Source organism: Natator depressus, chromosome 5 (genome assembly GCF_965152275.1).
Source record: "Natator depressus isolate rNatDep1 chromosome 5, rNatDep2.hap1, whole genome shotgun sequence".
NCBI lineage: Eukaryota > Metazoa > Chordata > Testudines > Cheloniidae > Natator > Natator depressus.
In genome coordinates, this window is record NC_134238.1 from 110,049,883 (window position 1) to 110,075,484 (window position 25,602).

Sequence of the window (25,602 nt, forward strand, 5' to 3'; positions counted from 1 at the left end):
TAAGTATACCAGCTAATTTGCTTGCTCAGCAAGTTGTAATAAAGGTGTGACTCACAGGATCCAGGTGGGGCCTGTTTTTCAGCAGCATAGGAGTGCTGGAGTGGATCTGATCCATGGTGTTAAGGAGGCTGAGAAGCATAGATATAATGCATTCCATTCCAGAGCCAACAAATTAGTTGAAATGTTAATGAAACCACTGATGCAGTAACACATGATTTAACTTGACCATGTGTCCCTGTTTCCAGGTCAGTTTTACAAAATATGGTGCCTGTGCACAGCCCTAACCCTTCGTTTGCACCACAACATGCATCCTAGTTTTTTCTACTTTTGAAACTCTTATCCCCTTTAACACAACAGAGCTCAGGCATATCTGTGACTCCACGGTCTCATTTCAAGTGCTGTCTGTAACAGGGTGGCCTGTCCTTTTAAGGGCCAGTCAGCCCTGTTCAGTTAGCCCTGCCACACCTGTGTTGTGTGCTGGATTTAGGAAGAGTAAAACCCATCAGTTGAGGGCTGACCGAGGAGAAAAACTGGGAGCCAGAGGCCTGGCTGTGACCGGCTAGAGCCCTTTGTAAGAGCATGGGCCTGGACTGGATGGATTGCTAAGCGCATTAGAACTCAGGTGAGAGTCAGACAGGCTGTTGCAGCTGGGAGCTGTACGTTGAGCCTAGCAGGGCTGAAGTTTCCTCAGTGCCTGGCTTTTGGCGGGGTTTATCGAGAGGACTCCATTACTCTGGAAGGAGGGGGGGGGCACTCTCGGAAGTGGTGTGGCTGGAGGGCCAAGCCACTCCTACGGCTGGAGTAGGCCAAAGACTGCTGGGGGCAAACTAAGGCAGAGCACAGCAGTGCTAGGTCTTGCAGTAAGGGGGTGCTCTCAGGCTATGGTTCTTGTAACACCACCAAAACTCAAGGTTTTGTTGAAATGGCTTCAGTCTCCATTTTGAAACAAATTATGCCCCAACTGTGCAGGCCAGCCTGGGTTGGCAAAGTGTCGCTGGAAGTGGTTTTTAAGGTTGGCTCTTGAGGAGCATTTCACTACACTGCCGATTCAATAGCACAGGCAGGGCATTAGATAGGTGCTGTCATAGAGTTCAGGACCCAGATTTAGGACTTCTTTAACAATGGTTTACAGAACCAAACTTAGAAACAAGTGCTGTTTTTTAGAAACAGGCCGTTTTCATGTAACAAGTCCACCTCCGTCGTCTTCACAGCCCAAGCAGAGCAGCAATGTGCGACTGCATGAACACTCCAGACGGTGAAAGTGACTCCTCAGCTTTCAGGTCTGAGCTGTGTGAAACACCGAGAGGGGACAAAAATACCCGAGGCCCAATCCTCAAGACACTCATTCATGCCTGACTTTACTGACCTGACTAAGCCCATTGACTTCCTTGGGAATTACTCACATGAGTAACTTTACTCTCAAGCTTGTTTGCAGCAATGGGATCCTTAATGGGTTATTCATGAGTAAGGCCCCAGTTCTGCCAAGGCTTATGAATATGTTTAACTTTATGCAGTATGTCAATGGGATTACTCGCAGTGAGTACCCCTCTGCATGGGTGAAAGTTCTGGCAGGACTGGGGTCTTAAGTAAAAAATAGGCCTAAATTTCAATCATGGCAACCTAAATCTATATTTAGGCAGCTGAAGTACCTGATTGTCAAAAGTACAATGTATCCACCAGCCCCATTGAAGTCTAAGGGAGCTGAGGGTTCTCGGTAGCTACCCCTGCTCTGTCTAACATGTGAAATATTTAGAATCCACAATATCCTTTTTTTTTTTTTCTTTACTAAGAAAAATGTCTAATCAGCTGGGGTTGGGTTGTGCACTAATGCAGCTGTGTGGGGAGTCAGATGGGGGCAAGGTTCCCTCCTCTACTTACAGGGACACATTATAGCTACAGGTATGGGAGTGAAGGGGCTGCACAGCAAATATAATCCCCAACCCCAGCAGCAAGTGGGCAGGGAGGAGGTTCCATTCCCCAGCGAAAAGAGCTGTGGGGAAACTCTGTCAACCCACCAGTGCAGAGAACCCCCTCATGATGTGACCCACCGTTTCGGCAGTTCTGCCTAACTCCCTTCCTCAGAGCTCAGTGGTCTGGTATGGTGAGGACTTGAGCCTCCAAGTCAGGCAGTGCTGTATTTCCACCCCTTCTGGGGTAGGGACATTCGAAACAAGTAATGTCCAACGGAATAATGGTGACTAACATTTTCCACCCCACCTGGGCTCCTCTTCACACTCACTCTTCTTCCAGAAAAGCTGCTCCCACCAGGGCTGCTTCCCTGGAGTCCTTGCTCCTTTTTCAAGGCCCAGCACATGAGTCAGCACCACTCTTGTAGCTTTCCCACAATTTTCCTTCTGCCTGGCTCCACAAAGAAGGAACTGCAACCCACCTCTCTCCTGGGTCTCCTTCCTTTTAATTCCTCCCTGGGCCTGATCAGTGTCTCAAGGGAAAGCTAACAGAGCTCTCCAGCTGTAGTTAACTCCTTCTCGGTCAGTGGGGGTGGAAGTATGCCACACTCTGAAAACTATAACTTAAGCACAGTGCCTCTTGGGACTCCCTCTGGGTGGCATAGCATAGTAAGGTCCTGATTCACTGCACACGGGCACAGTGCCCCGCTGAATTCAGTGAGGCTCTATGTGGGCATATAACATTGCAGGATTGGGTCCTAAACTCCTCCTTAGCATGAGTAAGGGAGACAGAATCAGGCCCATGCTAATTATATCAATTAATGCCAGGGGTGAAAGTAACTTAAGGGACTTACCGGTATGCAGGGCCGGGGTCCTGAGTGGCGGGGGGGCCTCAACCAGAAGGGGGGGACCTCAGGCTGAAGGGGAAGGGCCTTTAAATCCCCAGGCCCTTTACATTGCCGCTGCTGCCCCGGGGCTCCGGCAGCAATTTAAAGGGCCCGGAGCTCCAGCTGTGGTAGCAGCAGCCGGGGCCCTTTAAATCACTGCCGGAACCCTGGGGCTCCCAGCTACCGCCGCCACCCCAGGGCTCTGGCAGTGGGGCTCTGGCGGCAATTTAAAGGGCCAGGGTCTCTGGCCGCTGCCAGGAGCCCAGGGCCCTTTTAAATTACCAGCCTGGGGAAGCTGCCCCCTGCTGGTACCGTTGGCTGTGTACCAGCTCTTGCCAGTACGCCATACCAGCTTACTTTCACCTCTGGTTCATGCAAGATTTTTTTTTTATATTTTGAAAGTGTCACAAATACATAGTTTGAAATGTAACTGAAGAAAAACTGGAATTCCTTGAGGAGTGAGTGAGTGTGTGTTAACATGTCATTTCATTCTGTTCCCAGGTCCTAAATATTTCCAATCCTTTTAAAATGACATTCTCTATTTGACCCATAGTCCATCAGTCCATGTTTCCTGCTTGGATACAGAGACTGTAACAGATATACAAAACTAAACCAGCCGATCGAAGAGTTCGAACAACCTTTTCTTGATCTGCGTGGGAATCTGAGCCAGCTGATGTCACTAAGTTCCTCTCTGCTTCTTGTCTCCCTGTTCCTAAATTGCAGCATGGCATTTATTCCCAGAAAGTGCACGCTTCTCTTTGCACTGGGTGAAGATGCCCTCACCCAAAGAAGGTGCACTTATAAGAGAGATTTAAGGATAAAGAAAGAAACTCGTGCCAGGTTTCTGCCACAGGGCGTCTTTCTTCATTTCAGTTCAAGAGCAGCAGACTGAGGAAGTGGCATGCGTGCGTGTGTGTGTGTGTGTGTGTGTGAGAGAGAGAGATAGACAGACACTCCTAGTCATTTAATGAAAGAGAGCAATGCCTCATAAAACACAATATGATGCCCCCAGGAAAGGGGCATCTGTAATCTGTCTAACAAGTGCTCATTTAGTACACTACACTATACTGTGTTCATTTTGTGTCATTTCCCAAATTGTGATGGACAAGGGTATATATTTCCTCTGAGGGAAAGGAATAATTCAACTTACAGGCGTTTAGTGTAAAGCACTCCAGAAACCAGAATAGAACAGCTGTCTGTTCTACCTGTACCAATTTGATTTAATCACATTTATTTAAAAAAGGGGGGGGCACTACAGAGAAAAATGTATAGAAAAGAGGAATGGCCATAAACACATGCATGTAGCTCTGTAGCTTTGTAAGACTATAGGTGCTTTATAACAGGGATGCAGCAAGTGTGTGTGTAATGGTTGGGCTGAGGGATAGTTTAGTTGGCTCTGATTAGACAGTCTTGCTCTTTGGCCTTCCTACTTTGCCCTCTCCTTTCAATTTGTCCAAAATACAGAGTCTCATACGCTGTCTGCCACTCCCTCTTTGAATCTGTCCAATAGTTTTCTCTTGCTTTCTGCCTCAAATTAAAGCTTGTTGTTCCAGTTTTCAAGGCTGTACCTATTCTAGCCATTTTTCAATCTGTAATTCGCTATCTGTGCAGCTCTGCTGGTGTTAGCAACAGTGGAAGCTGAATGTAGGCAGGACAGAGGAAACTAATATAAACTAGATGGAATGGTCATAAAAGCACACGATTCCTGTCTACGCTACAGCTCCCACCCTTGCTAACATCGGTGGTGAATTACAGTTATGAAGTTTGCTCGTGTGGAAAAGTTCCTACACCATGAACTGCACAAACTGGATCAGATACACTGAGAACCAGTTGGAACCTTTACCCATTTCGAGAATCAAATTTTGGCTGGAATCAATCATGTAAGAGGGTTGGTGCTCAGTGATGGAGGATATTTTCATATTGTTTTGAAACCAGAATTGGAAGTAGATGTGTTGGAAGTCTTGTGAATTTTACTCATGAAATATCCAGCCTAATTGTGCAGACTCTAGAGCCTTAGATAATTCGGATATCTTTGCAGAAGTATCTCAAATCTTTTGAGGGGTACCCATAAATAAATTTAAAATATATAAATCAGGGTGAAATCCTGACCCCACGCAGTTCAATGGCAAAACTCCCATTGATTTCAATGGGGCCAGAATCTCACCTTTAAATGAGGCTGTATCTGACATTACAATAAATTTAATCCTTGGTTAGGCATTGAGAAAGAATGTGCAATGCCAGCAAACAAAGGAAGTGCCATAGTGGATCAGAACAGTGGTCCATCCAATCTTGTATCTTGTTTCCAGCAGTGGCCAGTGCCGGGCACTTTAGGTGCAGGAAACCCTGCAATAGACAGCTATGGAATAACCTGTCCATAAAGAAAGTGTGACAGGATCCCCAGGGTGCAGCCTGGGATTCTGGGACCGCTGTGCCCCCTTAATTCTCCAGCCTGGGCTGTCTCTCACAATGCCTTGCTAGTGACAAGCAGCAAACCCCTGCAGGCGCTGTTATCACTCAGCACAACCACATGTGTAGCCCTACACCCAGCTAGATTGCATGAATGCTCCCAGAGCCACTCATGAATCACAGAGAAAGGCACCAGCCAAATCCCCCCAGCCTTGTACCTCAGGAATATACCGTCTTGCACTGCTCAAGACGAGCAGTGCAAGCTTCACCACTTCATCAATGGAAAGTGGACATACACTACCTTTTGTAAACCTGAGCAGATTTACCAAATATGTCAGGGAAACTCACTGGTAAAAATAAACAGTAAAACAAGTTTATTGACTATAAAAGATAGATTTTTAGTGATTATAAGTGCTAGGCAAAAAGTCAGAGTTTGCTACCAAAGAAAACAAAATAAGCGTACAATCTAAATCTTAAACCTGTAAGACACTAGGCAGTATTTAGATAAAGCAGTTTTCTCCCCCGACTGGATGTTACAGTTCATAATACACAGGTTTCACCCTTGAAACCTGGGCCAGTCTCTGTTGGAGTCTTCTGAGCATCCTTGTTGCTTGCAGCTTGGGGGATGGAGGGAGAGGAAAGGTGAAGCTGCATGGGGGCCACTGTGTTCTGTTTTATACCCTTAGTCTATGTGCTTGGAGAACACAAGTCCAAGCATGTCTGGTGGGCATTACTGAGTCACAAGGTGAAGCAATACCCCAGATGCATCTCCTGTGAGTGAGTCATTGAATTGTAACTCCTTGGCTGGACAATGGCTGGTGATGTCTGTTCAGCACCCACCTGAGTGTTGGTTACCTCCCTTGTCGTTGTCTCTGGAGAGCTAGTATCTGAGCACTTCCCAAACCCATAGTATATTTTAGTGAAAACCCTACAACACAATTCTTATAATTTCATATGCTTTGATGATATACATATTTAGATAGAACAATGGCTTTCAGCTGATCATAACCTTTCCCCTGGTTTACCTGACATGGTCTGGTTTAATGCAATATCACAATTATATGTACATGATGAATATGTGGGTTAAAGGGTGTACCCCAAAGGTAGAGTGCCACAGAAATTTTTCTTTTTAACCCTCATTAGTTAGACGTTGGCTTATACCCTGAAGCATGAAGGGTTTGTATTTCTTCTAAAATGGAGTGTTTTTTGTTGAAGTTCCTTGCTATTTTAACACTGTATATTGTCATCTATATAAATGCCCAGTTCTTTTTTTGAATCCTGCTAAGCTCTTGGCCTCAAAGATATCTTGTGGCAATGAGTTCAATAGGATAATTGTGTGATGTGTGGAAAAATATTTATTTTGTCAGTTTTATATTTCCTGCTTTTCATTTTCATTATTCTTGTATCATAATAAGTTAGTCTAGACATGCCCAAGTCTACTCTGTATCCTCAGACTGTAAAATGGCATTTCCTAGCTCATTGTTAATTATTCTTTTTTATTATATTTAAGACACTAAAATGCTTTTGCTCTGCTCTGTAATTAGATGCAGAGATTAGACAATCTTTTATACTGTACCGCAGTTTTCTTTTAAGAGTGTTAAGCCTTTGCATTTAAATAAGGAAATAATTCTCATGACTTTAACCACTTTTCTTTTTCTGTGTTTCTTCTTATTTAGTGCTAGAATTATTTATTATTATTTTCCCTTTTGGAAGCATGGATATTGTGTGAAGAATCATTGTATCTCGTATATGTGAATGATTATAATAAGAATCTAGAAACAATAGATATTACTGTGATGTAGTTAACTGCAAGGTTATGCAATTGAACATAAAATCAAGAGTTACAGCAGAGCTCAGATCTGGCTCCTGAGGATAGGGACTGTCCTCTTGTTCTGTGTTTGTATAGCGTCTAGCACAAAGGGGTCCTGGTCTGTGATTAGGGTCCCTTGGCACTACCACAATCCTCGATTGGCAACCTATATTGGCTTTGTGGCTGATTTGATGGAAACATTCCATGAAGAGCTTGTCTTTTTCTCTGTTCTTTATGTATTTGCCTTTCCTCAGTGAGTCTTCGAGTGAGTGGATGCATTTGTTCCTAGAAAATAAAATGAACCTCCTAATGGGACACTGTTTTTGGATTTTGTGGTCATGTGGCTTTGGCATCACGCGTGAATGCAGAACAGTGCACCTCTGATGCTTAGAAGACCCTGGACCTTGCAGTGTCCTAGAGAGTGATTGTACATAGTGTCTTCTAATGTTGGGGATCTAGGTAATTTATTTATCTAGGGGCCTATATGGATACCATAATATCTGGGTACCAAAGTACACAAGTGTCTGTAATAATATGACCCTCTAGTAGCTGGCCAATGTGGAGGATAAAAGCCCTAAATATTGGTGTCATCTAATGGAGCATCTCCTTTGCTATGGTGATGGTGGGCTATGTTTCTGGAACACAAGGTTTTGAGCTCCCGTGCAGCCATGAAGTTGTTATAACCCTTACCCTTTTCCCAGCATAAATCACTCAGCTCAGAGTGTGCACTACTGGAAAAGACAGCAAGCAATCCAGTGATACTGATGCTGTTGCTGTATGTGTGATGGGCATTCTGGGCATACTGTTTATCTAGACATGTCTCACCTTGTGGATCTAAAATACACAAAAGGCATCTCTTGCTTTCTCTCCAGGACCACAGCCAGAGCTGCCATGAAGAGATCCAGAATATGAGTATGAATATAGGGTCCTCGTCCAAGGACCAGAGATCATCCAGCACTCAATGTTTATTCCATGTCTGATGGACAGCGTACCACACAGTGGCAGTAACTAGGTGGAATTGGATAGGGTTCTTTTAAGCTTTTCATAGGCTTATTTCAAAAAGAGAGGTTACGTATGGGGAGGTAGTTTGTGAGATTATCTGCATCTAGCAATGGTTTCTTAAGCACCATTCAGACTATTGTATGTTTTAGGATGTGTGATAAACTTCCCCTCTTAAAAAGTGTTAATGATGTCTGTTACTAGCATCCCAGATGCTCTCAACTCTCCTCCATCAGACAGAAAGGACATGGATCATAGTCACAGGTGGTGGCTGGAATTCTTGCAGTGCTATGAATGCGACAAATTCTGAAATAAGAGGTATTGGGTTATTGGGCCTGGGTTTGGTATGTAGTCCCTGGTGTCCAGTCAGGCCCTCTTTGATGCAGGCCGTCATCTCTGTGAAGTAGACTGATCATTCTTTGCAGCAAGAGGTGCTAGGTTTTGGAGTCAAGTAGAGGTGTTCTGTGGAGCATGAATTAGCAGATGCTATGGCAGAAGAAAAGTAGACTTTCTTGGCCTCTTCCACTGTGTGGGTGTGCATGCCCAAGAGACAAGGATTAGGTCTGAGGTTCTGATGGAGGTCATTGGTTCTAATCCGGTTGTCTTTAGATTGATGAATTGCAAAAGTAGGCGGAAAAGGTCTGTGGTGCTGGAATGTTATAACTCATTTGCACTGAAGTTAATTCCTATATAGAGCATCTGTGTCTCCTCAGTTTGTCAGTCTGGGAGTTATTAAAAATCAACAGCAATAGAGTTTTCTAATTAGATTATTGATCAAAAAAAATCCTGTGCCGTCCCTGTTTGTGAGATACTTTATTTCTAATTACTTTATTTCACATGCCTTCAGTAAACAAACAATTAGATTTCCCTCTTTAAAACACTCACATCAGCCTTTTAAAGTGGAGTCAAGGAAAGTTTCCTGAAAGTAGGAAGCTGCTCAGTCCACTGTAGCCAAATTAAAATGGGATAACAAATAGGTATATAATAATTTACCCAGATCTTGTACCTTTTAAAAAAAATCTGTTCTTCTTTAAAACAAAACCAATTTCCCACCTCCCCCCCCCCCCCCCATGTATTCAGCTGCCACAATGATGCACATTGTATAAATATGTACACAGAGGTGGAGATAGTTACACGTACTGGACATTAAGGACTATTTTTCCACAGTGCAGAGGTTTCTTAGTTTCTCTCTCTTGGTAGGCTGATATACCTGGACTGGGTGCTTGAATTTCATACCTACTTTTCTTGTTTCTCCAAATTCACATTACTCCTGGGAAAATTCTGCACACAATATTTTAAAATTCAGTATATTTTATTTGTCAAAATAACACAATATAATCACACCAGTTTCAATTATTTTTGGTCATTTATTTCAAAATACCTGTCAGCAAGTATGTCTGTAACAATACAGACAACAAAAAAGATTCAGGAAATGTTTTTTGACAAATAGATTCCTTACTAGGCATATTAATACAGAACTCTGAGTAATAATTCATTTAAACTACAATACGGAACCGTATTTCCCGCATGCCTCAGAAGCACTGGAAAGGCTTGGGAGAGTCACGGATAATGGAGAAGGTGAGGGAGAGGGAAGTAAATTGCTGGGAAGGAACCTGGGTGTGAACGTGGAGAGTTGTTGGGTATGGGTGGGAAAAGTATGGAACAGGGCCAGGGAGGGATTGTTAAGGAGCTTCCCCCATGCAGACCCTGGCTGACCCCTTGCCTTTCCCATTCAGTCAGGCACATCTGCCACTGTCCTCATGTGTCCTTTCATCCCCTGTCCACATGTGTCCTTCCACCCCCACTCAGACACCCACTCCCCTGTATCCCTATGTGGCCCTTCACCCCTCCCCCGTCCCCAGGTGTCTCTGTGCCCCCACCCAGCCACTTCCCTGTACCTATGTAGCTCTACATCCTCTCCCCCATCACCATGTGTCCCTGGACCTTCCTCCCCCCTGTGACCCTGTGCCTCCACTCCCATTCAGCCCCTGCCCCAGTCTGTCCTCCCCCACTAGTCCTTATGAGGCCCTTTCTGACCCCCCAGCAGCCCCACGCTGTCTGTCTCCCCAAAGCCCCTGTCTCCTGATGTGGCCTGCTGCAAAGAAGGCAGGCTTTTTCTCTTCCCTCGATGGTCAGGAGCTGCTGCTGTGGTCTATTGCCACAGCACCCTCTGGTGTGGAAAAAGACAGAACTGCAGCAACATTTTGGCAGAAGCTTTTTTCTATGCAAAAAATTAAAGATATGCATGGCTCATTAATTATGTGCATGCACAGTAGTACAGAATTCCCCCAGGAGCATCACATCCTACATTTTTTTCTAGTTTTTGAGGAATGGGGTTGCCTATATGCCCAACCATTATCCCACATATGTTGCTGCATGGCCTAAAACTACACAGTTGGGCTCTATTCATTTTTTAAAAATTGGATCTGATTTTTTAAAGGGACCAGAGGTAATTGTGGGAGATTTGCATTAATTATTTATTAATAATCCAATTTTTTGTCTTTAAATGCACTGGATTGAGCAGCTTCATACTTTCGGGAAATGTCTTGATTCCTTTTAAAAAGGCTTATGTAACTGTTTTAATGTCAACAGTTATTACACGGCTGACTGCTACTTTTTGCTCACCTTGATAGATTGAATTTGAACAAGATATGCCTTTTGTTATATGGAGAACTATACATAGAGTTAAAATGCATAATTTTCAGGGATTGTGTATGCATGCATGTGTGTTCTCTTTTCCCCCCTCTGTATTAGTGGATTTGTCTTGCTTTCATTTCTTTAGATGCACTGTGGAAGTGGCCATACAATTGCAGGTGTCTCCCCTAAGATAAGAAACTGAGAAAGAGAGAGGGTGGAAGATCAAAGCAGCACAAAACTTGCAAGCACAGAGAGAAACTTTTCCTCTTTTTCTCTTCCACAATCCAAAGATTCCTAATACAATAATTCCTATAGGAGGATCATGCATCTGTGTGACATACACATATCTGTCTATGTGAGGATTTTGTCTTCCATATGAGGATGTTAACAGATTAAGCATCACAACACACCCTATGAGATTAGGAAGTATTATCATTGCAGATTGGAAGCTGAAGCACAGAGATATCAAGAATCAGCTTTTGAAATGAGGCCTGAGGTCTGGACACTCAAATATGTGTGCGCAATTACATGTGTAAATGGGGGTTTAGATACCTAAATAACTATTTGCATATGCTGTTGAGCTAACTGCACAGGCCAGGACCTCTACCCACTAAAACTTTGGCCCTGCATAACATATCCAAGGTCACACAGTGAAATGGTGGCAGAGTTTGAACTAGACCTCACATCTCCTAAGTCCCTGACCTACGCCTTAAACCAACAAGGCCTGACAATCCAAGCCAGACTTTTCAGATTCTTTAGCTAGCTGAGCTTAGGAAATGGCATTTTGGCTCTACAGACAGACCACTGGAAAGAAGGATGCGAGCCAAAGCTAGCTTATGCTCTCTCTTTAATGAAGAGTGCACTGCGCAGTGATGCAGCCCCCTCCTATCCCATACTCACTAAGGGTGTGTCGTGATCTTAGTATTTGTATTGGTGGTTTTCTCTGTCGCAGGATTTCTTTTCATGATCCACACGTTAACTTCCTCCAGAAACAACAAGGAGAGAATCTGCTGCAGTGGCTTCTTTATGTACATAAATAACTGACTCTTATCGGCACAAACTATAGTGATGATGCCAGTTCACATCTGACTTCTTTTGTGATACCACTTTATATCATGACATCTCACATAGTAACTCCTTTCAGCTTACTATCGGTGGGCCCAATCCTGCTCCTGTCAAAGCAGTGCGACAGGACCTTCAGAATCAGGACCTTCATAGCATGCCATGTTATCCTGTGCTATATATGGTGTTAGCTTGGAAGATGACTCATGTTGCATTGTAAAATTAAACCAACTGTCCCCACACAAAATCCAAGAGTGGTCAGTACAGAAGCCATGGTAGGGCGGGGAAAAAAGAGGACTAAAAGGGGGTAAGATGAAAGACCATTTCATACAGAAATAAAAATGCTCCCCCCTGAAATTGTGCAGTATTGTAACCATGGGATGAACACCACTACAGAGGTATTTCTGTGTTCTCTGTAACTTCGATCTGAGGGGTTTAAAGAATCCCGTCATCAGGCTCTGGTACCTCAACTTTCTCTCATTGTCCTTTTGACAAAACCATTGAAGGGAAACTGAATAAACATTTATTTAGTGCTGCTTAAGGGACTTTTTCCTGTGAGTCTCTGTACTTCTGGGCTTTAGCACTGCCTTTGACCCAGATAAGATCCCACACATAGCTCTTTCCAAACTAGTGAAGTCTGAGATTTTGTTTTCCTCACAGAGCCAAAAGAAATACCTTTTCCAGCCTCAGACCTTTAAAAAAGGAGCAGCTATAAGAATTCATAATGTATTTCTTCTGATAGGTTCTTGAGAGAGACAGATATAATTCACCAGGGCTCCTCTCTAATTGTCTTATAAGTAAACTAAAGTGGAATATAAAATGTGTTCTAACTATGTAACATTAATGAAGAGTAAATCAGATTTGTCTTAAACAGAAATATTTTATTATATCTCGAACATGTTTTAGCAGAGGAAATACATTTGTTTAATGGACATTTTATTGAAAAAGAAAGGTGCTCTAATTGAAATTATCAAGTAATTTTTAATGATTAACTTTTAAGTTTTGCCTTGATATGTGTCAAAGCTACAAACTGCTTTGTCCACAGTAGCATTTTACCACTTGTAGTTACCACATTGTTGAGATTCCCTCTGAGACCTTTTCTACTTGGCTTATCCAGACACCTTGCCCAGTTCTGGGAGAACACTTTATCCCGTTCTCAGGAGTCCAAAACACTCAGTTCGACTCTGAATTTTGTCATTCAGGTTCCTTTATTTTGCATATAGCAAAGCTACACCGAGTGGATCAGACTCAAGCATAGGGGGGTGGGTAAAGGGTGTACCACACATCCAAAGTTACATAGACAACCTCTTTCTTTATCTATACTTACACATTATTTTGCATTTGCTATACATTAAATCACACATTTTTGGCTTGGCTTGGTTACTTTGCAGGAACCAATCCTTGTACAGCATGCTCTGCCCATATGCTGTTCACGTGGAACCTGATTTTACATGCCAAATTTATCTTGTCCGTAGTCCCTAGCATGAGGGTGTTGCTGCTTAATTTAGCTAGCACAGACATCCTGACTCCAGCATACTGTTTATCAAGCCTCTGTTTATAACTTAACCTTCCATTCACCTTCCCAATTATGCTCACTGAGAAATGAGGCATGTTAGTTATGTCAAGACAGGCCTACTCACATTAGCTAACACCTGGTTTAAAAACAACAGAAAACCCTTTTTTCCTGATGAAGACAAGGCTTGTGAGTCCACTGAAGTTAAGGGACTAGATCCTTAACCTATTTAAATTGTCAATGGAGCTATAGCAGTTTACACCAGCTGAGGATCTGGCTACTCACCATGCATACAGTTAAGCATATGCATAAGTCTTTGCAGGGTTGGGATCTTGGTAAAAAAATTCATGACCGAGGCCTGGTTTTGTTGGCATAACTTTCAGGATGTGGGTTTGGTTGGTTTTTTTTTTGCTGACATAACTATGCTGGCAAAAGCCCTAGTATAGTTGCAGTTGCAGGTACACTGGCAAAACTGTCCTTTTGCTGGAATAGTTTATTTGGCTTAGGGAACTGGTATAGTATAAACTATACTGCCAAAAAGCCTTTATTTTTTTGTTGGTATAATTGTGTCTACACTAGGGCTTTTGCTTTTGCATATATAAAATGTAAAGAACTCAGAGAGTAAGTTTCCCAGACCTGAAGAAGAGCTCTGCGTAAACTCAAAAGCTTCTCTCTCACCAACAGAAGTTGGTCCAATAAAAAATATTACCTCCCCCACCTTGTCTCATCAACAAACATAGTTATAGCAGTAAAAGTTTTAAGTGTAAACCAGGCCTTGATGGCTGAACAAACTAAACATATAGTAAATGTAGTCCAACCTATAAAACATTGCATGTACAAAGAGCTCACATAAACCAGAAACAGCAATTTAGTTGAACCATATAATCTTTATATAAAATATTCAGTAATTTTGGCACTTTCAGTACTTTTCTATTCCATTGATATAATTTAGATATGAATTTTTAAAGGACATTGTAAAGTCAGGTTAAATCTGACCCTAAATTAAGGTTATGTAAAAACAAACGTCTATAAAACTGAAACCAATATAAATGTTTCCATCAACTACTTTTTTTTCCAGTGGAAACTATTTAATATAAACAAACCTTCCCCTGGGGTGTTGGCAACCCAAAGCAGAGTTGGACTGAGAATCTGAAAATGAAATTGACTGGAAATTGGCTAGAAATATAAATGCAATTAGAGCCAAGCAAAAAATGCACAAAGTAACCAGCATAGACAGTAAATTCTATTTTGAAAAATTCTTAATGAAATCCTGGCATAGCTGAAGTCTGGGAGTTTTGCTATTGACTTCAGTGAGGCCAGGATTACACCCATAAGCATTAGTAACTAAATGTTATTTATAGTATAGCTCTTGTCTATACAGAATTTGTGCACCTTAGAAACTAGTTAATTCAGTTAACAATGCTGTGGGGACACTCTTATGCCAGTTTGAATGCCTGAAATCAATGCATTTTAAGGTGTGTTTTTTTAAATCTAAATCAGTATAAAGCATTCTTAATCTGAAATTGTCTACTCGAGGGATTTGCTCCAATTTAACTACATCGGTTTTGATTTCATTATATTAGTTCATAAACTGTGTGTAGGCAAGGCCATCAATAAGGTAATTAAGAATGTTTATGTTTTTAGCCTGATAGCATCCCTTTAACATGTTTGTGTTTTGTGACTTGTTTAGGTAATTTTTGTGGAGAAAGATGAAGCCTCATAATCTCTTGGATTATATTTTCAATATTTTAAAATTTGCATGAGGAGAAATAGCTGAGATTTTGATCCTTCTTGACCCTGGTCCTTTCTGAAAAATTTTATTTTCCATTTCAGTATCCTGTGGTGGGTTTTGTTTTCTCAACTAAATCTGTCTTAAATCCGTATGTGTAATTCCCAAATGATGACTCACTATAAAGAAACTATTGTGCAAAGGTAATGGCATTGGATAGTCTGCATGTACTGATTTGCCTTTGTGGAAAATCCAGCTGAAACTGTCGGTATTAATTATTAATTAATTAATTAATGAATTACTGCAGTGCCTGGGAGCGCTAGTCATGGACCAGGACCCTATTTTGGTTACAGCTAGACAGCTAGATTTTGGAACAGAACAACACATCTGTTGGTCTGCTGACTCCTGAGGCTTCTGTTCCTCTAGCAAAAGTCCAGTAGAAACAGGCAGTTTGTCTAGACTAGAGTTGTTGGTTCTGTTTTAATGCCACTTAATGGACTGCCAGTTGACTGTTAAGTAACTAGAGTTAAAACAGGCCTCCAGCCTAAATATATGCGATTGGAATAACAGAAACTTGGTGGGGCAGTTCACATGACTGGAACGCTGTCATGGATGGGTTAAACTGTTCAGGAAGGACAGGTACGGGAGGAAAGGTGGAGGAGTTGCACTGTATGTAAGGGAGCAGTAGGATTGCTCAGAGCTCCAGTTTGAAACTGGAGAAAAACCCGTTGAGAGACTTTGGGTTAAGTTTAGAGGTGAGAGCAACAAGTGTGATGTCGTGGTGGGCGTGTGCTATAGACCACCAGATCAGAAGGATGAGGTAGACGAGGCTTTCTTCGGACAACTAACTGAAGTCTCCAGATCACAGGCCCTGGTTCTAATGGGGGACTTCAATCACCCTGACATCTGCTGGGAGAGCAACACAGTAGTGCACAGACAATCCAGGAAGTTTTTGGAGAGAACCGACTAGGGGGCGTGCTCCTCTTGACCTGCTGCTTACAAACAGGGAAGAATTGGTAGGGGAAGTAGAAGTGGGTGGTAACCTGGGCAGCAGTGACCATGAGATGTTCGAGTTCAGGATCCTGAAGAAAGGAGATTAGCAAAATATGGACTCTGGACTTCAGAAAAGCAGACTTTGACTCCCTAAGGGAACTGATGGGCAGGATCCTCTGGGAGGCTAATATGAGGGGGCAAGGAGTCCAGGAGAGGTGACTATATTTTAAAGAAGCCTTATCAAGGGTGCAGGGACAAACCATCACGAAGTGCAGAAAGAATAGCAAATATGGCAGGCGACCAGCTTGGTTTAACAGTGAAATCTTCGGTGATCTTAAACTCAAAAAGGAAACTTACAAGAAGTGGAAATTTGGACAAATGACTAGGGAGGAGTCTAAAAATACTGCTAGAGCATGCAGGGGAGTAATCAGGAAGGCCAAGGCACGATTGGAATTGCAGCTAGCAAGGGATGTGAAGGGTAACAAGAAGGGTTTCTACAGGTATGATAGCAACAAGAAGAAGGTCAGGGAAAGTGTGGGATCCTTAATGAATGGGGGAGGCAACCCAGTAACAGATGATGTGGAAAAAGCTGAAGTACTCAATCCTTTTTTTGCCTTGGTCTTCATAGAAAAGGTCAACTCCCAGACTGCTGGGCAACACAGCATGGGGAGGAGGTGAGCAGCCCTCAGTGGTGAAAGAACAGGTTAAGGACTATTTAGAAAAGCTGGATATGCACAAGTCCATGGGTCCAGATCTAATGCATCCAAGGGTGCTGAGGGAGTTGGCTGATGTGATTGCAGAGCCATTGGCCATTATCTTTGAAAATTCGTGGCGATTGGGGGAGGTCCCAGATGATTGGAAAAAGGCTAATGTAGTGCCCATCTTTAAAAAAGGGAAGAAGCAGAACCCGGGGATATCTTGGAGCAGGTCCTCAAGGAATCCATTTTGAAGCACTGGGAAGAGAGAAAGGTGATCAGGAACAGTCAACATGGATTCATCAAGGGCAAGTCATGCCTGACCAACCTGAGATTGCCTTCTATGATGAGATAACGGGCTCTGTGGATATGGGGAAAGCGGTGGATGTGATATATCTTGACTTTAGCAAAGCTTTTGATACGGTCTCCTGCAGTATTCTTGCCAGCAAGTTAAAAAAGTATGGATTGGATGAATGGACTATAAGGTGGATAGAAAGCTGGCTAGATTGTCAGGCTCAACAGGTAGTGATCAACGGCTCGATGTCTAGTTGGCATCTGCCAGTATCAAGCAGAGTGCCCCAGGGGTCAGTCCTGGGGCCAGTTTTGTTCAACATCTTTATTAATGATCTGGATGCTGGGATTAATTGCACCCTCAGCAAGTTTGCAGATGACACTAAGATGGAGGGAGAGGTAGATACTCTGGAGGGTAGGTATCGGGTCCAGAGTGACCTAAACAAATTGGAGGATTGGGACAAAAGAATTCTGTTGAGGTTCCACAAGGACAAGTGCAGAGTCCTGCACTTAGAAAGGAAGAATCCCATGCACCACTACAGGCTGGGGACCGACTGGCTAAGCAGCAGTTCTGCAGAAAAGGACCTGGGGATTACAGTGGACGAGAAGCTGGATATGAGTCAGCAGTGTGCCCTTATTGCCAAGAAGGCCAATGGCATATTGGGCTGTATTAGTAGGAGCATTGCCAGCAGATGGAGGGAAGTGATTATTCCCCTCTATTCGGCATTGGTGAGGCCACATCTGGAGTACTGTGTCCAGTTTTGGTCCCCCCACTACAGAAGGGATGTGGACAACTTGGAGAGAGTCCAGTGGAGGGCAACAAAAATGATTAGGGGACTGGGGCACATGACTTATGAGGAGAGGCTGAGGGAACTGGGGTTATATAGTCTGCAGAAGAGAGGAGTGAGGGGAGATTTGATAGCAGCCTTCAACTACCTGAAGTGGGGTTCCAAGGAGGATGGACCTCAGCTGTTCTCAGTGGTGGCAGATGACAAAACAAGAAGCAATGGTCTCAAGTTGCAGTGGGGGAGGTCTAGGTTGGATATTAGGAAACACTATTTCACTAGGAGAGTGGTGAAGCACTGGAATGGGTTACCTAGGGAGGTGGTGGAATCTCCATCCTTAGAGGTTTTTAAGACCCTGCTTGACAAAGCCTTGGCTGGGATGATTTAGTTGGTGTTGGTCCTGCTTTGAGCAGGGGATTGGACTAGGTGATCTCCTGAGATCTCTTCCAACCCTAATATTCTATGATTCTATACCCACATGAGGAAATCATAGTGTTGACAAGGACCAGCTCACATGTCTTTGAGCACCATTGTCATAAGGCTGCAATAGGTGCTAAATAGTGTTTAAAGGTGAACACATTTGCTAACCATGCCTACTTTTCCAAGGATAGATGAGGTCTCATTGGCTCTGTGGCTGGTTTACTATGGGTACGACACACACTAGCTCCACTCAAGCAAACGTGCTAAAAATAGCAATGTGGACATTGTAGCACAGGTGCCAGCACTGGCTAGCCACCCAAGTCCAAGCTCACCAACCCCCTGGGTGGCTAGTCTGTGTCGCTGCTATTTTTAGCATATTTGCTTGAGTAGAGCTAGTGTGTGTCTGTCTACCTGGGCTAGGAGGCATATTCCCAGCTGCAGTCTTGACATATTGTATGTGTCCTTGGGAAAGTCACTGTTGCCCATATTTTCCCAGTGCACCCAGTTTAGGCATGCAACTCCCTCAATGCATGCAAGTCAGGGTTTGCGTGCCTCTAACTAGGCCCTGGTCTACACTAGGACTTTAGGTCGAATTTAGCAGCATTAAATCGATGTAAACCTGCACCCGTCCACACGATGAAGCCCTTTATTTCGACTTAAAGGGCTCTTAAAATCGATTTCCTTACTCCACCCCTGACAAGTGGATTAGCACTTAAATCGGCCTTGCCGGGTCAAATTTGGGGTACTGTGGACACAATTCGACGGTATTGGCCTCCGGGAGCTATCCCAGAGTGCTCCATTTTGACTGCTCTGGACAGCACTCTCAACTCAGATGCACTGGCCAGGTAGACAGGAAAAGAACCGCGAACTTTTGAATCTCATTTCCTGTTTGGCCAGCGTGGCAAGCTGCAGGTGACCATGCAGAGCTCATCAGCAGAGGTGACCATGATGGAGTCCCAGAATTGCAAAAGAGCTCCAGCATGGACCGAACGGGAGGTACGGGATCTGATCGCTGTATGGCGAGAGGAATCCGTGCTATCAGAACTCCGTTCCAGTTTTCGAAATGCCAAAACCTTTGTCAAAATCTCCCAGGGCATGAAGGACAGAGGCCATAACAGGGACCCGAAGCAGTGCCGCGTGAAACTGAAGGAGCTGAGGCAAGCCTACCAGAAAACCAGAGAGGCGAACGGCCGCTCCGGGTCAGAGCCCCAAACATGTCGCTTCTATGATGAGCTGCATGCCATTTTAGGGGGTTCAGCCACCACTACCCCAGCCGTGTTGTTTGACTCCTTCGATGGAGGCAATACGGAAGCAGGTTTTGGGGACAAAGAAGATGATGATGATTGATGATGAGGTTGTAGATAGCTCACAGCAAGCAAGCGGAGAAACCGGTTTTCCCGACAGCCAGGAACTGTTTCTCACCCTGGACCTGGAGCCAGTACCCCCCGAACCCACCCAAGGCTGCCTCCTGGACCCGGCAGGCGGAGAAGGGACCTCCGGTGAGTGTACCTTTTAAAATACTATACATGGTTTAAAAGCAAGCATGTGAAAGGATTACTTTGCCCTGGCATTCGCGGCTCTCCTGGATATACTCCCAAAGCCTTTGCAAAAGGTTTCTGGGGAGGGCAGACTTATTGCGTCCTTCATGGTAGGACACTTTACCACTCCAGGCCAGTAACATGTACTCGGGAATCATTGTACAACAAAGCATTGCAGTGTATGTTTGCTGGCGTTCAAACAACATACGTTCTTTATCTCTCTGTGTTATCCTCAGGAGAGTGAGATATAATCCATGGTCACCTGGTTGAAATAGGGTGCTTTTCTTCAGGGGACACTCAGAGGAGCCCATTCCTGCTGGGCTATTTGCCTGCGGCTGAACAGAAATGTTCCCCGCTGTTAGCCACAGGGAGGGGGGAGGGTTGAGGGGGTAGCCATGCGGTGGGGGGAGGCAAAATGCGACCTTGTAACAAAAGCACATATGCTATGTATGTAATGTTAACAGCAAGGTTTACCCTGAAAGAGTGTAGCCAGTGTTTTATAAAATGTGCCTTTTTAAATACCGCTGTCCCTTTTCTTTTCTCCACCAGCTGCATGTGTTTCAATGATCACAGGATCTTCTCCTTCCCAGAGGCTAGTGAAGATTAGAAAGAAAAAAAAAATGCACTCGAGATGAAATGTTCTCCGAGCTCATGCTGTCCTCCCACAATGACAGAGCACAGACGAATGCGTGGAGGCAAATAATGTCAGAGTGCAGGAAAGCACAAAATGACCAGGAGGAGAGGTGGCGGGCTGAAGAGAGTAAGTGGTGGGCTGAAGAGAGGGCTGAAGCTGAAAGGTGGCGGCAGCGTGATGAGAGGAGGCAGGATTCAATGCTGAGGCTGCTGGAGGATCAAACCAGTATGCTCCAGTGTATGGTTGAGCTGCAGCAAAGGCAGCTGGAGCACAGACTGCCACTACAGCCCCTGTGTAACCAACCGCCCTCCTCCCCAAGTTCCATAGCCTCCACACCCAGACGCCCAAGAACGCGGTGGGGGGGCCACCGGCCAACCAGCCACTCCGCCACAGAGGATTGCCCCCAAAAAAAGAAGGCTGTCATTCAATAAATTTTAAAGTTGTAAACTTTTAAAGTGCTGTGTGGCATTTTCCTTCCCTCCTCCACCACCCCTCCTGGGCTACCTTGGTAGTCATCCCCCTATTTGTGTGATGAATGAATAAAGAATGCATGAATGTGAAGCAACAATGACTTTATTGCCTCTGCAAGTGGTGATCGAAGGGAGGAGGAGAGGGTGGTTAGCTTACAGGGAAGTAGAGTGAAGCAAGGTGGGGGGTTTCATCAAGGAGAAACAAACAGAACTTTCACACCGTAGCCTGGCCAGTCATGAAACTGGTTTTCAAAGCTTCTCTGATGCGTACCGCGCCCTCCTGTGCTCTTCTAACCGCCCTGGTGTCTGGCTGCGCGTAACCAGCAGCCAGGCGATTTGCCTCAACCTCCCACTCCACCATAAACGTCTCCCCCTTACTCTCACAGATATTGTGGAGCACACAGCAAGCAGTAATAACAGTGGGAATATTGGTTTCGCTGAGGTCTAAGCGAGTCAGTAAACTGCGCCAGCGCGCCTTTAAACATCCAAATGCACATTCTACCACCATTCTGCACTTGCTCAGCCTGTAGTTGAACAGCTCCTGACTACTGTCCAGGCTGCCTGTGTACGGCTTCATGAGCCATGGCATTAAGGGGTAGGCTGGGTCCCCAAGGATACATATAGGCATTTCAACATCCCCAACAGTTATTTTCTGGTCTGGGAATAAAGTCCCTTCTTGCAGCTTTTGAAACAGACCAGAGTTCCTGAAGATGCGAGCGTCATGTACCTTTCCCGGCCATCCCACGTTGATGTTGGTGAAACGTCCCTTGTGATCCACCAGAGCTTGCAGCACTATTGAAAAGTACCCCTTGCGGTTTATGTACTCGCCGGCTTGGTGCTCCAGTGCCAAGATAGGGATATGGGTTCCGTCTATGGCCCCACCACAGTTAGGGAAACCCATTGCAGCAAAGCCATCCACTATGACCTGCACATTTCCCAGGGTCACTACCCTTGATATCAGCATCACAGCAGCCCCAACAGTAGATTTGCCCACTCCAAATTGATTCCCGACTGACCGGTAGCTGTCTGGCGTTGCAAGCTTCCACAGGGCTATCGCCACTCGCTTCTCAACTGTGAGGGCTGCTCTCATCTTGGTATTCGTGCGCTTCAGGGCAGGGGAAAGCAAGTCACAAAGTTCCATGAAAGTGCCCTTATGCATGTGAAAGTTTCGCAGCCACTGGGAATCGTCCCAGACCTGCAACACTATGCGGTCCCACCAGTCTGTGCTTGTTTCCCGAGCCCAGAATCGGCGTTCCACAGCATGAACCTGCCCCATTAGCACCATGATGCATGCATAGGCAGGGCCCATGCTTTCAGAGAAATCTGTGTCCATGTCCTAATCACTCACATGACTGCGCTGACGTCGCCTCCTCGCCCGGTATCGCTTTGCCAGGTTCTGGTGCTGCATATACTGCTGGATAATGCGTGTGGTGTTTAATGTGCTCCTAATTGCCAAAGTGAGCTGAGTGGCCTCCATGCTTGCCTTGGTATGGCGTCTGCACAGGTAACTCAGGAAAAAAGGCGCGACAGGATTGTCTGCCCTTGCTTTCACAGAGGGAGGGAGGGAAGGGGGGCCTGACGATATGTACCCAGAACCACCCGCGACAATGTTTTAGCCCCATCAGGCATTGGGATCTGAACCCAGAATTCCAATGGGCAGCGGGAACTGTGGGATAGCTACCCACAGTGCAACGCTCCGGAAGTCAACGCTAGCCTCGGTACTGTGGAAGCACTCCGCCGAGTTAATGCACTTAGTGCACTTAGACCATTTTCTGTGGGGACACACACACTCGAATATATAAAACCGATTTCTAAAAAACCGACTTCCATAAATTCGACCTTATTCCGTAGTGTAGACATACCCTAGGCGTTTACATGCAACCCTGTACATGGTAACAGAGATAGAGAAGTTTCAGAGTAGCAGCCGTGTTAGTCTGTATTCGCAAAAAGAACAGGAGTACTTGTGGCACCTTAGAGACTAACAAATTTATTTGAGCATAAGCTTTCGAGAGCTACAGCTCACTTGAAAGCACTATAACCAGCCTGCCTGCTGCATTTATAAGGAGCTGAGCAGGCTGGTGTAGTTGTCTCCTAGCTTAGGGATTTTGCCATCTCCTTGTTTTCAGTAATTAGATCTCTTGCATGTGTCCATGAATGCACCTACTGCTAAGCATTTAGTTATTGACTTGATTCCAAAAAAGAGCGCCCCTGCAGCAGCTTTGCTGGTGCCATATATTAATCCCAGAGACGATAGCAGTTTGTGCGCAGTAAAGAGGTGACCTGCTGTAGCCGCCATGCCCTCTTTCTTGGCATCCTGAGATATTCAAGCCTCTCATAGAACTCATCTTGCCATGGATCTCCTTATGGGCAGTTTGTGTCCTATGGGGAAAGCTGGGTGTTGCTGGATTTTCCTTTTTTTGCTTCCAAGAAAAATCTGTTCACAGAGACCTTGTGTCAAGCTCTGTGTCACTAGCTTAGCTCAAGCTAAACCATGACAGATGTCAAAGCAGCCTTACTCTAATAAGATTTTTTTTCCCCCGGTGAGAGAGTTAGTTTGCCAGGGCCGACTTTCAGGTAGAGCAATGTGTGCTTTTGAGCAGTGTCACCTTTATTCTGGCACCCAAACTTCAGTGGAAACCAGAAGGAAACTGAGAATCTCTGATTTATACCAATTAAGCAAACTTTAGTCCCAGGATCACCGGTGGTCCAAAAAGAGCTGGCTCTCCTCCTTATTTCCAGATGCCTAACTTGCATTAAAGGCAGCTAAAAATATATATCCCAGGTTCGCAGCTGGGATAAATTGGCCTTAATCCATTGATTTGAATAGAGCTATGCCAAAGTACACCATCTGAGGCTCTGGCTCTTGTTATATACTTTCCTAATGTTGCTTTTCTGTGTAAGCAATTGCTCCAGTTGCCACAAGGATGTTACATGATTGCAAATGAGGACAGTAGAAAGAAAAGCAGTTTGTGCAATCAGGGTGGATTGATGTAAATCAAAGCAATTTTAAATTACCAATTTTAATCATGATTTAAATCATAAAGCAGGAAACATTGATTTAAATAGATTTTAATAGTGTTTTGCATTTGCACTTTAAGAAAATAACTAGTGCTGTCGATTAATCAGTTAATTCACACGATTAACTTAAAAATTAATCACGATTAATCACATTTTTAATCACACTGTTAAACAATAGAATACCAATTGATATTTATTAAATATTTTGGATGTTTTTCTACATTTTCAAATATAATGATTTTAATTACAACACAGCATACAAAGTGCTCACTTTATGTTATTTTTTTTTTATTACAAATATTAGCATAGTAAAAATGATAAAAGAAACAGTATTTTTCAATTCACCTCATACAAGTACTGTATGATGTACATACTCTTTTTATTGTGAAAGTGCAACTTTACAAATGTAGGGTTTTTATTTGTGACATAACTGCACTCAAAAAACAAAACTATGCAAAACTGTAGAGCCTACAAGTCCACTCAGTCTTACTTCTTGTTCAGCCAATCGCTAAGACAAACAAGTTTGTTTACATTTATGGGAGATAATGCTGCCCACTTCTTTTTTACAATGTCACCAAAAAGTGAGAACAGGTGTTCGCATGGGACTTTTGTAGCAAGCACTTACAAGGTATTTATGTACCAGATATGCTAAACGTTCGTGTGCCCCTTCATGCGTCGGCCACCATTCCAGAGAACATGCTTCCATACTGATGTCACTCATTAAAAAAAGAATGCATTAATTAAATTTGTGACTGAACTTCTTGGGAGAGAGTTGTATGTCTCTGGCTCTATTTTATCTGCATTCTGCCATATAGTTCATGTTATAAGAGTCTCGGATGATAACTCAGCACACATTGTTCGTTTTAAGAACACTTTTGCTGCAGATTTGACAAAACGCAAAAAAGATACCAATGTGAGATTTCTAAAGATAGCTACAGCACTCAATGCAAAGTTTAAGAATCTGAAGTGCCTTCCAAAATCTGAGAGGGATGAGATGTGGAGCTTACTTTCAGAAGTCTTAAAAGAGCTACATACCAATGTGGAAACTACAGAACCCGAACCACCAAAAAAGAAAATCAAGCTTCTGCTGGTGGTATCTGACTCAAATGATGAAAATGAACATGTGACGATCTGCACTGGTTTGGCTTGTTATCGAGCAGAGCCGGTCATCAGCATGGGCGCATATGCATGCGAACATCTGTTCTTACTTTCAGGTGATATTGTGAACAAGAAGCGGGCAGCATTCTCTCCTGCAAATGTAAACAAACTTGTTTGTCTTAGCGATTGGCTGAACAAGAAATAGGACTGAGTAAGCTCTAAAGTTTTACGTTGTTTTCTTTTTGAATGCAGTTTTTTTCATACATAATTCTACGTTTGGAAGTTCAACTTTCATGATAAAGAGATTGCACTACAGTACTTGTATTAGGTGAACAGAAAAATGCTATTTATTTTTTTTAAAGTGCAAATATTTGTAATCAAAAATAAAGTGAGCACTGTACACTTTTTATTCTGTTATAATTGAAATCAATATATTTGAAAATGTAGAAAACATCCATAAATATTTAAATAAATGGTATTCTATTATTATTTAACAGTGCGATTAATCGTGATAATTTTTTTTAATTGCTTGAGCGCCCTAAAAATAACTAAAGAAAGGTTGATTCTCATTGCTTGGTAACCATTAAAACATGTTGATTTGTAACTAAATATAGCCTTTACACTAAAACGTGTGTAAATATAGCAGCACCAAATTAAGAAATTATATAGCTTAATTTAGGTTTATTCAGATGGTTACATTTTTATATTCT

The 25,602-nt window shown here is 43.6% G+C and overlaps 1 long non-coding RNA gene across 1 annotated transcript; it reads left to right on the forward strand.

Moving 5' to 3' along the window:
• Positions 1-577: 577 nt before the first annotated feature.
• LOC141988273 (uncharacterized) lies at positions 578-20,705 on the forward strand. Its single transcript, XR_012639721.1, has 3 exons — positions 578-622; positions 19,227-19,633; positions 20,222-20,705. It is a non-coding gene; the product is annotated as an uncharacterized LOC141988273 (long non-coding RNA).
• Positions 20,706-25,602: the final 4,897 nt, after the last annotated feature.